This window comes from Mytilus galloprovincialis, chromosome 4, assembly GCF_965363235.1.
Source record: "Mytilus galloprovincialis chromosome 4, xbMytGall1.hap1.1, whole genome shotgun sequence".
NCBI classification, from domain to species: Eukaryota; Metazoa; Mollusca; class Bivalvia; order Mytilida; family Mytilidae; genus Mytilus; species Mytilus galloprovincialis.
The window spans coordinates 89,456,771-89,471,323 of record NC_134841.1 but is presented as its reverse complement, the minus strand read 5'-3'; positions in this window follow the sequence as shown (position 1 = coordinate 89,471,323).

The window sequence follows — 14,553 nt, the reverse complement described above, 5'->3', positions numbered from 1 at the left end:
ATATAAGGCATGCTGTAAAATGTGGAATGGACTTTAATATCAGTTTTCATGATTTGGTGCTTAAACTGTTTCTTTTTGTCAGATTAACCATAAACATAGTTGGTCATCCAATAATTCCTCCTGAATCACCATGTTTGACTTCTGTGTTGATTTGAAACATAATATATTTGGGTTTTGTTCACTCCTTAAGTAAAAATGGTAAAATGAAAAAAAAGTGAAAATCTGCCAGATGGGGTAGGGATGTAATGTTTCATTTTTTTTGGTAAGAAATGAGTGCAGACTAGTATTCTTTATTGTAATATGTTCCAAAGTAAGAAGTCTATGAATCATAGGTGTCATGACTGGTTTCAAGTTTGTTATGTCTTGGTTAAGGGGGATATATATTTTTACACTAAATCAATAAAGGAACTTTTTTTACCCATGCAATTTGTAAGTTTATCAATAAAAAGTTGATTAAGGGCAACTATGATAAAAACAAGCCTTAAATTCCACCCCTGAGAGTAAAAATTGCTGATTCAGCAAATTTTGGCTGATGTGTAGGTAATAATGTAAAAATTTACCTAGAAAGTAGAACTTCATTATTTTTATGTAACTTGCAAATTATTTTTAATTATAAATGCTCGCTTTAACTTTTCGCAGTGTCTGACACATGTGCAACCACTGAAATTTGAGACGCGACATTCTTCGGTTGCATGTACATCCTATTATTTTCACCGAAATAAATAAATTGCATAATTTCTTATTTTTTTCAACACAAGTACAGCTATACTAGTTTTCTTGAGGTTTAATTTGTAGTTCTAATGTAAAATGACACCAGAAGGAGCTTTTGGGGAACCAGTAAGTGGTTAAGGGGTTCTTACTTAGTCATCTATCTCTCATATTGGTCTGAAAAAGAGATAGAAATAGGGGTTTCTGTACATTAACTAGACATTATTTTTGACAAAGAATGTATTTATGATGCTATATCAGCAAGATTAAATGGTTTATTCATTTTCCATGCAAATATCATTAGTTGTTAATATTTTCTGACAGTGAAAAGCACAATAAAGGCAAATTGATTATGTAAGGGGACATAATTTAACTTAATGCATACATGAGAAATAGACAAACAGTCAACTTAGAGATGTATTCTTGTACATATATTGTCAAACAGATTTTGGAATAATAGTTAACTGCAATCTAAAGACTCTTGTTGTATTGCCCTCATAATCTGGAAATGTTTAAAGTAATATAAGGCATGCTGTAAAATGTGGAATGGACTTTAATATCAGTTTTCATGATTTGGTGCTTAAACTGTTTCTTTTTGTCAGATTAACCATAAACATAGTTGGTCATCCAATAATTCCTCCTGAATCACCATGTTTGACTTCTGTGTTGATTTGAAACATAATATATTTGGGTTTTGTTCACTCCTTAAGTAAAAATGGTAAAATGAAAAAAAAGTGAAAATCTGCCAGATGGGGTAGGGATGTAATGTTTCATTTTTTTTGGTAAGAAATGAGTGCAGACTAGTATTCTTTATTGTAATATGTTCCAAAGTAAGAAGTCTATGAATCATAGGTGTCATGACTGGTTTCAAGTTTGTTATGTCTTGGTTAAGGTGGCACGGTAGTATTTGCATTCCAGAATTTAGGTTGCTCTTTTGTGTACCCTACTTAGGTAAATGTATCTAAACAGTGTGATTGGACAAAAAATACAGTATCAACTGAACATACTTTCCCAAACTGAGGGATGAATCAGGTGTAGAAAAATATGAAATAATTTTACATACAGATGAAAATGAATTTTTGAGAATTTTTTTAAATTTTGTATTCACTGCACCATAAAATACCTAAAAGTACTAGTGGCCTTAGGTTTTTAAAAATAGCAAAAAAAGTAAACGGTCATGATACATATTCAAATTCATTTTTGAATAGTAAAATGAAAGTACTTCAGTTAACTGTGAATGTAGAATTTTTTGCGGTGTTAGAAAGTGGTGAAAATTCTAAAAAGGCTATCATTATCCCTTATGGGCCAGGAAATACTACCGTGCCACCTTAAGGGGGATATATATTTTTACACTAAATCAATAAAGGAACTTTTTTTACCCATGCAATTTGTAAGTTTATCAATAAAAAGTTGATTAAGGGCAACTATGATAAAAACAAGCCTTAAATTCCACCCCTGAGAGTAAAAATTGCTGATTCAGCAAATTTTGGCTGATGTGTAGGTAATAATGTAAAAATTTACCTAGAAAGTAGAACTTCATTATTTTTATGTAACTTGCAAATTATTTTTAATTATAAATGCTCGCTTTAACTTTTCGCAGTGTCTGACACATGTGCAACCACTGAAATTTGAGACGCGACATTCTTCGGTTGCATGTACATCCTATTATTTTCACCGAAATAAATAAATTGCATAATTTCTTATTTTTTTCAACACAAGTACAGCTATACTAGTTTTCTTGAGGTTTAATTTGTAGTTCTAATGTAAAATGACACCAGAAGGAGCTTTTGGGGAACCAGTAAGTGGTTAAGGGGTTCTTACTTAGTCATCTATCTCTCATATTGGTCTGAAAAAGAGATAGAAATAGGGGTTTCTGTACATTAACTAGACATTATTTTTGACAAAGAATGTATTTATGATGCTATATCAGCAAGATTAAATGGTTTATTCATTTTCCATGCAAATATCATTAGTTGTTAATATTTTCTGACAGTGAAAAGCACAATAAAGGCAAATTGATTATGTAAGGGGACATAATTTAACTTAATGCATACATGAGAAATAGACAAACAGTCAACTTAGAGATGTATTCTTGTACATATATTGTCAAACAGATTTTGGAATAATAGTTAACTGCAATCTAAAGACTCTTGTTGTATTGCCCTCATAATCTGGAAATGTTTAAAGTAATATAAGGCATGCTGTAAAATGTGGAATGGACTTTAATATCAGTTTTCATGATTTGGTGCTTAAACTGTTTCTTTTTGTCAGATTAACCATAAACATAGTTGGTCATCCAATAATTCCTCCTGAATCACCATGTTTGACTTCTGTGTTGATTTGAAACATAATATATTTGGGTTTTGTTCACTCCTTAAGTAAAAATGGTAAAATGAAAAAAAAGTGAAAATCTGCCAGATGGGGTAGGGATGTAATGTTTCATTTTTTTTGGTAAGAAATGAGTGCAGACTAGTATTCTTTATTGTAATATGTTCCAAAGTAAGAAGTCTATGAATCATAGGTGTCATGACTGGTTTCAAGTTTGTTATGTCTTGGTTAAGGGGGATATATATTTTTACACTAAATCAATAAAGGAACTTTTTTTACCCATGCAATTTGTAAGTTTATCAATAAAAAGTTGATTAAGGGCAACTATGATAAAAACAAGCCTTAAATTCCACCCCTGAGAGTAAAAATTGCTGATTCAGCAAATTTTGGCTGATGTGTAGGTAATAATGTAAAAATTTACCTAGAAAGTAGAACTTCATTATTTTTATGTAACTTGCAAATTATTTTTAATTATAAATGCTCGCTTTAACTTTTCGCAGTGTCTGACACATGTGCAACCACTGAAATTTGAGACGCGACATTCTTCGGTTGCATGTACATCCTATTATTTTCACCGAAATAAATAAATTGCATAATTTCTTATTTTTTTCAACACAAGTACAGCTATACTAGTTTTCTTGAGGTTTAATTTGTAGTTCTAATGTAAAATGACACCAGAAGGAGCTTTTGGGGAACCAGTAAGTGGTTAAGGGGTTCTTACTTAGTCATCTATCTCTCATATTGGTCTGAAAAAGAGATAGAAATAGGGGTTTCTGTACATTAACTAGACATTATTTTTGACAAAGAATGTATTTATGATGCTATATCAGCAAGATTAAATGGTTTATTCATTTTCCATGCAAATATCATTAGTTGTTAATATTTTCTGACAGTGAAAAGCACAATAAAGGCAAATTGATTATGTAAGGGGACATAATTTAACTTAATGCATACATGAGAAATAGACAAACAGTCAACTTAGAGATGTATTCTTGTACATATATTGTCAAACAGATTTTGGAATAATAGTTAACTGCAATCTAAAGACTCTTGTTGTATTGCCCTCATAATCTGGAAATGTTTAAAGTAATATAAGGCATGCTGTAAAATGTGGAATGGACTTTAATATCAGTTTTCATGATTTGGTGCTTAAACTGTTTCTTTTTGTCAGATTAACCATAAACATAGTTGGTCATCCAATAATTCCTCCTGAATCACCATGTTTGACTTCTGTGTTGATTTGAAACATAATATATTTGGGTTTTGTTCACTCCTTAAGTAAAAATGGTAAAATGAAAAAAAAGTGAAAATCTGCCAGATGGGGTAGGGATGTAATGTTTCATTTTTTTTGGTAAGAAATGAGTGCAGACTAGTATTCTTTATTGTAATATGTTCCAAAGTAAGAAGTCTATGAATCATAGGTGTCATGACTGGTTTCAAGTTTGTTATGTCTTGGTTAAGGGGGATATATATTTTTACACTAAATCAATAAAGGAACTTTTTTTACCCATGCAATTTGTAAGTTTATCAATAAAAAGTTGATTAAGGGCAACTATGATAAAAACAAGCCTTAAATTCCACCCCTGAGAGTAAAAATTGCTGATTCAGCAAATTTTGGCTGATGTGTAGGTAATAATGTAAAAATTTACCTAGAAAGTAGAACTTCATTATTTTTATGTAACTTGCAAATTATTTTTAATTATAAATGCTCGCTTTAACTTTTCGCAGTGTCTGACACATGTGCAACCACTGAAATTTGAGACGCGACATTCTTCGGTTGCATGTACATCCTATTATTTTCACCGAAATAAATAAATTGCATAATTTCTTATTTTTTTCAACACAAGTACAGCTATACTAGTTTTCTTGAGGTTTAATTTGTAGTTCTAATGTAAAATGACACCAGAAGGAGCTTTTGGGGAACCAGTAAGTGGTTAAGGGGTTCTTACTTAGTCATCTATCTCTCATATTGGTCTGAAAAAGAGATAGAAATAGGGGTTTCTGTACATTAACTAGACATTATTTTTGACAAAGAATGTATTTATGATGCTATATCAGCAAGATTAAATGGTTTATTCATTTTCCATGCAAATATCATTAGTTGTTAATATTTTCTGACAGTGAAAAGCACAATAAAGGCAAATTGATTATGTAAGGGGACATAATTTAACTTAATGCATACATGAGAAATAGACAAACAGTCAACTTAGAGATGTATTCTTGTACATATATTGTCAAACAGATTTTGGAATAATAGTTAACTGCAATCTAAAGACTCTTGTTGTATTGCCCTCATAATCTGGAAATGTTTAAAGTAATATAAGGCATGCTGTAAAATGTGGAATGGACTTTAATATCAGTTTTCATGATTTGGTGCTTAAACTGTTTCTTTTTGTCAGATTAACCATAAACATAGTTGGTCATCCAATAATTCCTCCTGAATCACCATGTTTGACTTCTGTGTTGATTTGAAACATAATATATTTGGGTTTTGTTCACTCCTTAAGTAAAAATGGTAAAATGAAAAAAAAGTGAAAATCTGCCAGATGGGGTAGGGATGTAATGTTTCATTTTTTTTGGTAAGAAATGAGTGCAGACTAGTATTCTTTATTGTAATATGTTCCAAAGTAAGAAGTCTATGAATCATAGGTGTCATGACTGGTTTCAAGTTTGTTATGTCTTGGTTAAGGGGGATATATATTTTTACACTAAATCAATAAAGGAACTTTTTTTACCCATGCAATTTGTAAGTTTATCAATAAAAAGTTGATTAAGGGCAACTATGATAAAAACAAGCCTTAAATTCCACCCCTGAGAGTAAAAATTGCTGATTCAGCAAATTTTGGCTGATGTGTAGGTAATAATGTAAAAATTTACCTAGAAAGTAGAACTTCATTATTTTTATGTAACTTGCAAATTATTTTTAATTATAAATGCTCGCTTTAACTTTTCGCAGTGTCTGACACATGTGCAACCACTGAAATTTGAGACGCGACATTCTTCGGTTGCATGTACATCCTATTATTTTCACCGAAATAAATAAATTGCATAATTTCTTATTTTTTTCAACACAAGTACAGCTATACTAGTTTTCTTGAGGTTTAATTTGTAGTTCTAATGTAAAATGACACCAGAAGGAGCTTTTGGGGAACCAGTAAGTGGTTAAGGGGTTCTTACTTAGTCATCTATCTCTCATATTGGTCTGAAAAAGAGATAGAAATAGGGGTTTCTGTACATTAACTAGACATTATTTTTGACAAAGAATGTATTTATGATGCTATATCAGCAAGATTAAATGGTTTATTCATTTTCCATGCAAATATCATTAGTTGTTAATATTTTCTGACAGTGAAAAGCACAATAAAGGCAAATTGATTATGTAAGGGGACATAATTTAACTTAATGCATACATGAGAAATAGACAAACAGTCAACTTAGAGATGTATTCTTGTACATATATTGTCAAACAGATTTTGGAATAATAGTTAACTGCAATCTAAAGACTCTTGTTGTATTGCCCTCATAATCTGGAAATGTTTAAAGTAATATAAGGCATGCTGTAAAATGTGGAATGGACTTTAATATCAGTTTTCATGATTTGGTGCTTAAACTGTTTCTTTTTGTCAGATTAACCATAAACATAGTTGGTCATCCAATAATTCCTCCTGAATCACCATGTTTGACTTCTGTGTTGATTTGAAACATAATATATTTGGGTTTTGTTCACTCCTTAAGTAAAAATGGTAAAATGAAAAAAAAGTGAAAATCTGCCAGATGGGGTAGGGATGTAATGTTTCATTTTTTTTGGTAAGAAATGAGTGCAGACTAGTATTCTTTATTGTAATATGTTCCAAAGTAAGAAGTCTATGAATCATAGGTGTCATGACTGGTTTCAAGTTTGTTATGTCTTGGTTAAGGGGGATATATATTTTTACACTAAATCAATAAAGGAACTTTTTTTACCCATGCAATTTGTAAGTTTATCAATAAAAAGTTGATTAAGGGCAACTATGATAAAAACAAGCCTTAAATTCCACCCCTGAGAGTAAAAATTGCTGATTCAGCAAATTTTGGCTGATGTGTAGGTAATAATGTAAAAATTTACCTAGAAAGTAGAACTTCATTATTTTTATGTAACTTGCAAATTATTTTTAATTATAAATGCTCGCTTTAACTTTTCGCAGTGTCTGACACATGTGCAACCACTGAAATTTGAGACGCGACATTCTTCGGTTGCATGTACATCCTATTATTTTCACCGAAATAAATAAATTGCATAATTTCTTATTTTTTTCAACACAAGTACAGCTATACTAGTTTTCTTGAGGTTTAATTTGTAGTTCTAATGTAAAATGACACCAGAAGGAGCTTTTGGGGAACCAGTAAGTGGTTAAGGGGTTCTTACTTAGTCATCTATCTCTCATATTGGTCTGAAAAAGAGATAGAAATAGGGGTTTCTGTACATTAACTAGACATTATTTTTGACAAAGAATGTATTTATGATGCTATATCAGCAAGATTAAATGGTTTATTCATTTTCCATGCAAATATCATTAGTTGTTAATATTTTCTGACAGTGAAAAGCACAATAAAGGCAAATTGATTATGTAAGGGGACATAATTTAACTTAATGCATACATGAGAAATAGACAAACAGTCAACTTAGAGATGTATTCTTGTACATATATTGTCAAACAGATTTTGGAATAATAGTTAACTGCAATCTAAAGACTCTTGTTGTATTGCCCTCATAATCTGGAAATGTTTAAAGTAATATAAGGCATGCTGTAAAATGTGGAATGGACTTTAATATCAGTTTTCATGATTTGGTGCTTAAACTGTTTCTTTTTGTCAGATTAACCATAAACATAGTTGGTCATCCAATAATTCCTCCTGAATCACCATGTTTGACTTCTGTGTTGATTTGAAACATAATATATTTGGGTTTTGTTCACTCCTTAAGTAAAAATGGTAAAATGAAAAAAAAGTGAAAATCTGCCAGATGGGGTAGGGATGTAATGTTTCATTTTTTTTGGTAAGAAATGAGTGCAGACTAGTATTCTTTATTGTAATATGTTCCAAAGTAAGAAGTCTATGAATCATAGGTGTCATGACTGGTTTCAAGTTTGTTATGTCTTGGTTAAGGGGGATATATATTTTTACACTAAATCAATAAAGGAACTTTTTTTACCCATGCAATTTGTAAGTTTATCAATAAAAAGTTGATTAAGGGCAACTATGATAAAAACAAGCCTTAAATTCCACCCCTGAGAGTAAAAATTGCTGATTCAGCAAATTTTGGCTGATGTGTAGGTAATAATGTAAAAATTTACCTAGAAAGTAGAACTTCATTATTTTTATGTAACTTGCAAATTATTTTTAATTATAAATGCTCGCTTTAACTTTTCGCAGTGTCTGACACATGTGCAACCACTGAAATTTGAGACGCGACATTCTTCGGTTGCATGTACATCCTATTATTTTCACCGAAATAAATAAATTGCATAATTTCTTATTTTTTTCAACACAAGTACAGCTATACTAGTTTTCTTGAGGTTTAATTTGTAGTTCTAATGTAAAATGACACCAGAAGGAGCTTTTGGGGAACCAGTAAGTGGTTAAGGGGTTCTTACTTAGTCATCTATCTCTCATATTGGTCTGAAAAAGAGATAGAAATAGGGGTTTCTGTACATTAACTAGACATTATTTTTGACAAAGAATGTATTTATGATGCTATATCAGCAAGATTAAATGGTTTATTCATTTTCCATGCAAATATCATTAGTTGTTAATATTTTCTGACAGTGAAAAGCACAATAAAGGCAAATTGATTATGTAAGGGGACATAATTTAACTTAATGCATACATGAGAAATAGACAAACAGTCAACTTAGAGATGTATTCTTGTACATATATTGTCAAACAGATTTTGGAATAATAGTTAACTGCAATCTAAAGACTCTTGTTGTATTGCCCTCATAATCTGGAAATGTTTAAAGTAATATAAGGCATGCTGTAAAATGTGGAATGGACTTTAATATCAGTTTTCATGATTTGGTGCTTAAACTGTTTCTTTTTGTCAGATTAACCATAAACATAGTTGGTCATCCAATAATTCCTCCTGAATCACCATGTTTGACTTCTGTGTTGATTTGAAACATAATATATTTGGGTTTTGTTCACTCCTTAAGTAAAAATGGTAAAATGAAAAAAAAGTGAAAATCTGCCAGATGGGGTAGGGATGTAATGTTTCATTTTTTTTGGTAAGAAATGAGTGCAGACTAGTATTCTTTATTGTAATATGTTCCAAAGTAAGAAGTCTATGAATCATAGGTGTCATGACTGGTTTCAAGTTTGTTATGTCTTGGTTAAGGTGGCACGGTAGTATTTGCATTCCAGAATTTAGGTTGCTCTTTTGTGTACCCTACTTAGGTAAATGTATCTAAACAGTGTGATTGGACAAAAAATACAGTATCAACTGAACATACTTTCCCAAACTGAGGGATGAATCAGGTGTAGAAAAATATGAAATAATTTTACATACAGATGAAAATGAATTTTTGAGAATTTTTTTAAATTTTGTATTCACTGCACCATAAAATACCTAAAAGTACTAGTGGCCTTAGGTTTTTAAAAATAGCAAAAAAAGTAAACGGTCATGATACATATTCAAATTCATTTTTGAATAGTAAAATGAAAGTACTTCAGTTAACTGTGAATGTAGAATTTTTTGCGGTGTTAGAAAGTGGTGAAAATTCTAAAAAGGCTATCATTATCCCTTATGGGCCAGGAAATACTACCGTGCCACCTTAAGGGGGATATATATTTTTACACTAAATCAATAAAGGAACTTTTTTTACCCATGCAATTTGTAAGTTTATCAATAAAAAGTTGATTAAGGGCAACTATGATAAAAACAAGCCTTAAATTCCACCCCTGAGAGTAAAAATTGCTGATTCAGCAAATTTTGGCTGATGTGTAGGTAATAATGTAAAAATTTACCTAGAAAGTAGAACTTCATTATTTTTATGTAACTTGCAAATTATTTTTAATTATAAATGCTCGCTTTAACTTTTCGCAGTGTCTGACACATGTGCAACCACTGAAATTTGAGACGCGACATTCTTCGGTTGCATGTACATCCTATTATTTTCACCGAAATAAATAAATTGCATAATTTCTTATTTTTTTCAACACAAGTACAGCTATACTAGTTTTCTTGAGGTTTAATTTGTAGTTCTAATGTAAAATGACACCAGAAGGAGCTTTTGGGGAACCAGTAAGTGGTTAAGGGGTTCTTACTTAGTCATCTATCTCTCATATTGGTCTGAAAAAGAGATAGAAATAGGGGTTTCTGTACATTAACTAGACATTATTTTTGACAAAGAATGTATTTATGATGCTATATCAGCAAGATTAAATGGTTTATTCATTTTCCATGCAAATATCATTAGTTGTTAATATTTTCTGACAGTGAAAAGCACAATAAAGGCAAATTGATTATGTAAGGGGACATAATTTAACTTAATGCATACATGAGAAATAGACAAACAGTCAACTTAGAGATGTATTCTTGTACATATATTGTCAAACAGATTTTGGAATAATAGTTAACTGCAATCTAAAGACTCTTGTTGTATTGCCCTCATAATCTGGAAATGTTTAAAGTAATATAAGGCATGCTGTAAAATGTGGAATGGACTTTAATATCAGTTTTCATGATTTGGTGCTTAAACTGTTTCTTTTTGTCAGATTAACCATAAACATAGTTGGTCATCCAATAATTCCTCCTGAATCACCATGTTTGACTTCTGTGTTGATTTGAAACATAATATATTTGGGTTTTGTTCACTCCTTAAGTAAAAATGGTAAAATGAAAAAAAAGTGAAAATCTGCCAGATGGGGTAGGGATGTAATGTTTCATTTTTTTTGGTAAGAAATGAGTGCAGACTAGTATTCTTTATTGTAATATGTTCCAAAGTAAGAAGTCTATGAATCATAGGTGTCATGACTGGTTTCAAGTTTGTTATGTCTTGGTTAAGGTGGCACGGTAGTATTTGCATTCCAGAATTTAGGTTGCTCTTTTGTGTACCCTACTTAGGTAAATGTATCTAAACAGTGTGATTGGACAAAAAATACAGTATCAACTGAACATACTTTCCCAAACTGAGGGATGAATCAGGTGTAGAAAAATATGAAATAATTTTACATACAGATGAAAATGAATTTTTGAGAATTTTTTTAAATTTTGTATTCACTGCACCATAAAATACCTAAAAGTACTAGTGGCCTTAGGTTTTTAAAAATAGCAAAAAAAGTAAACGGTCATGATACATATTCAAATTCATTTTTGAATAGTAAAATGAAAGTACTTCAGTTAACTGTGAATGTAGAATTTTTTGCGGTGTTAGAAAGTGGTGAAAATTCTAAAAAGGCTATCATTATCCCTTATGGGCCAGGAAATACTACCGTGCCACCTTAAGGGGGATATATATTTTTACACTAAATCAATAAAGGAACTTTTTTTACCCATGCAATTTGTAAGTTTATCAATAAAAAGTTGATTAAGGGCAACTATGATAAAAACAAGCCTTAAATTCCACCCCTGAGAGTAAAAATTGCTGATTCAGCAAATTTTGGCTGATGTGTAGGTAATAATGTAAAAATTTACCTAGAAAGTAGAACTTCATTATTTTTATGTAACTTGCAAATTATTTTTAATTATAAATGCTCGCTTTAACTTTTCGCAGTGTCTGACACATGTGCAACCACTGAAATTTGAGACGCGACATTCTTCGGTTGCATGTACATCCTATTATTTTCACCGAAATAAATAAATTGCATAATTTCTTATTTTTTTCAACACAAGTACAGCTATACTAGTTTTCTTGAGGTTTAATTTGTAGTTCTAATGTAAAATGACACCAGAAGGAGCTTTTGGGGAACCAGTAAGTGGTTAAGGGGTTCTTACTTAGTCATCTATCTCTCATATTGGTCTGAAAAAGAGATAGAAATAGGGGTTTCTGTACATTAACTAGACATTATTTTTGACAAAGAATGTATTTATGATGCTATATCAGCAAGATTAAATGGTTTATTCATTTTCCATGCAAATATCATTAGTTGTTAATATTTTCTGACAGTGAAAAGCACAATAAAGGCAAATTGATTATGTAAGGGGACATAATTTAACTTAATGCATACATGAGAAATAGACAAACAGTCAACTTAGAGATGTATTCTTGTACATATATTGTCAAACAGATTTTGGAATAATAGTTAACTGCAATCTAAAGACTCTTGTTGTATTGCCCTCATAATCTGGAAATGTTTAAAGTAATATAAGGCATGCTGTAAAATGTGGAATGGACTTTAATATCAGTTTTCATGATTTGGTGCTTAAACTGTTTCTTTTTGTCAGATTAACCATAAACATAGTTGGTCATCCAATAATTCCTCCTGAATCACCATGTTTGACTTCTGTGTTGATTTGAAACATAATATATTTGGGTTTTGTTCACTCCTTAAGTAAAAATGGTAAAATGAAAAAAAAGTGAAAATCTGCCAGATGGGGTAGGGATGTAATGTTTCATTTTTTTTGGTAAGAAATGAGTGCAGACTAGTATTCTTTATTGTAATATGTTCCAAAGTAAGAAGTCTATGAATCATAGGTGTCATGACTGGTTTCAAGTTTGTTATGTCTTGGTTAAGGTGGCACGGTAGTATTTGCATTCCAGAATTTAGGTTGCTCTTTTGTGTACCCTACTTAGGTAAATGTATCTAAACAGTGTGATTGGACAAAAAATACAGTATCAACTGAACATACTTTCCCAAACTGAGGGATGAATCAGGTGTAGAAAAATATGAAATAATTTTACATACAGATGAAAATGAATTTTTGAGAATTTTTTTAAATTTTGTATTCACTGCACCATAAAATACCTAAAAGTACTAGTGGCCTTAGGTTTTTAAAAATAGCAAAAAAAGTAAACGGTCATGATACATATTCAAATTCATTTTTGAATAGTAAAATGAAAGTACTTCAGTTAACTGTGAATGTAGAATTTTTTGCGGTGTTAGAAAGTGGTGAAAATTCTAAAAAGGCTATCATTATCCCTTATGGGCCAGGAAATACTACCGTGCCACCTTAAGGGGGATATATATTTTTACACTAAATCAATAAAGGAACTTTTTTTACCCATGCAATTTGTAAGTTTATCAATAAAAAGTTGATTAAGGGCAACTATGATAAAAACAAGCCTTAAATTCCACCCCTGAGAGTAAAAATTGCTGATTCAGCAAATTTTGGCTGATGTGTAGGTAATAATGTAAAAATTTACCTAGAAAGTAGAACTTCATTATTTTTATGTAACTTGCAAATTATTTTTAATTATAAATGCTCGCTTTAACTTTTCGCAGTGTCTGACACATGTGCAACCACTGAAATTTGAGACGCGACATTCTTCGGTTGCATGTACATCCTATTATTTTCACCGAAATAAATAAATTGCATAATTTCTTATTTTTTTCAACACAAGTACAGCTATACTAGTTTTCTTGAGGTTTAATTTGTAGTTCTAATGTAAAATGACACCAGAAGGAGCTTTTGGGGAACCAGTAAGTGGTTAAGGGGTTCTTACTTAGTCATCTATCTCTCATATTGGTCTGAAAAAGAGATAGAAATAGGGGTTTCTGTACATTAACTAGACATTATTTTTGACAAAGAATGTATTTATGATGCTATATCAGCAAGATTAAATGGTTTATTCATTTTCCATGCAAATATCATTAGTTGTTAATATTTTCTGACAGTGAAAAGCACAATAAAGGCAAATTGATTATGTAAGGGGACATAATTTAACTTAATGCATACATGAGAAATAGACAAACAGTCAACTTAGAGATGTATTCTTGTACATATATTGTCAAACAGATTTTGGAATAATAGTTAACTGCAATCTAAAGACTCTTGTTGTATTGCCCTCATAATCTGGAAATGTTTAAAGTAATATAAGGCATGCTGTAAAATGTGGAATGGACTTTAATATCAGTTTTCATGATTTGGTGCTTAAACTGTTTCTTTTTGTCAGATTAACCATAAACATAGTTGGTCATCCAATAATTCCTCCTGAATCACCATGTTTGACTTCTGTGTTGATTTGAAACATAATATATTTGGGTTTTGTTCACTCCTTAAGTAAAAATGGTAAAATGAAAAAAAAGTGAAAATCTGCCAGATGGGGTAGGGATGTAATGTTTCATTTTTTTTGGTAAGAAATGAGTGCAGACTAGTATTCTTTATTGTAATATGTTCCAAAGTAAGAAGTCTATGAATCATAGGTGTCATGACTGGTTTCAAGTTTGTTATGTCTTGGTTAAGGTGGCACGGTAGTATTTGCATTCCAGAATTTAGGTTGCTCTTTTGTGTACCCTACTTAGGTAAATGTATCTAAACAGTGTGATTGGACAAAAAATACAGTATCAACTGAACATACTTTCCCAAACTGAGGGATGAAT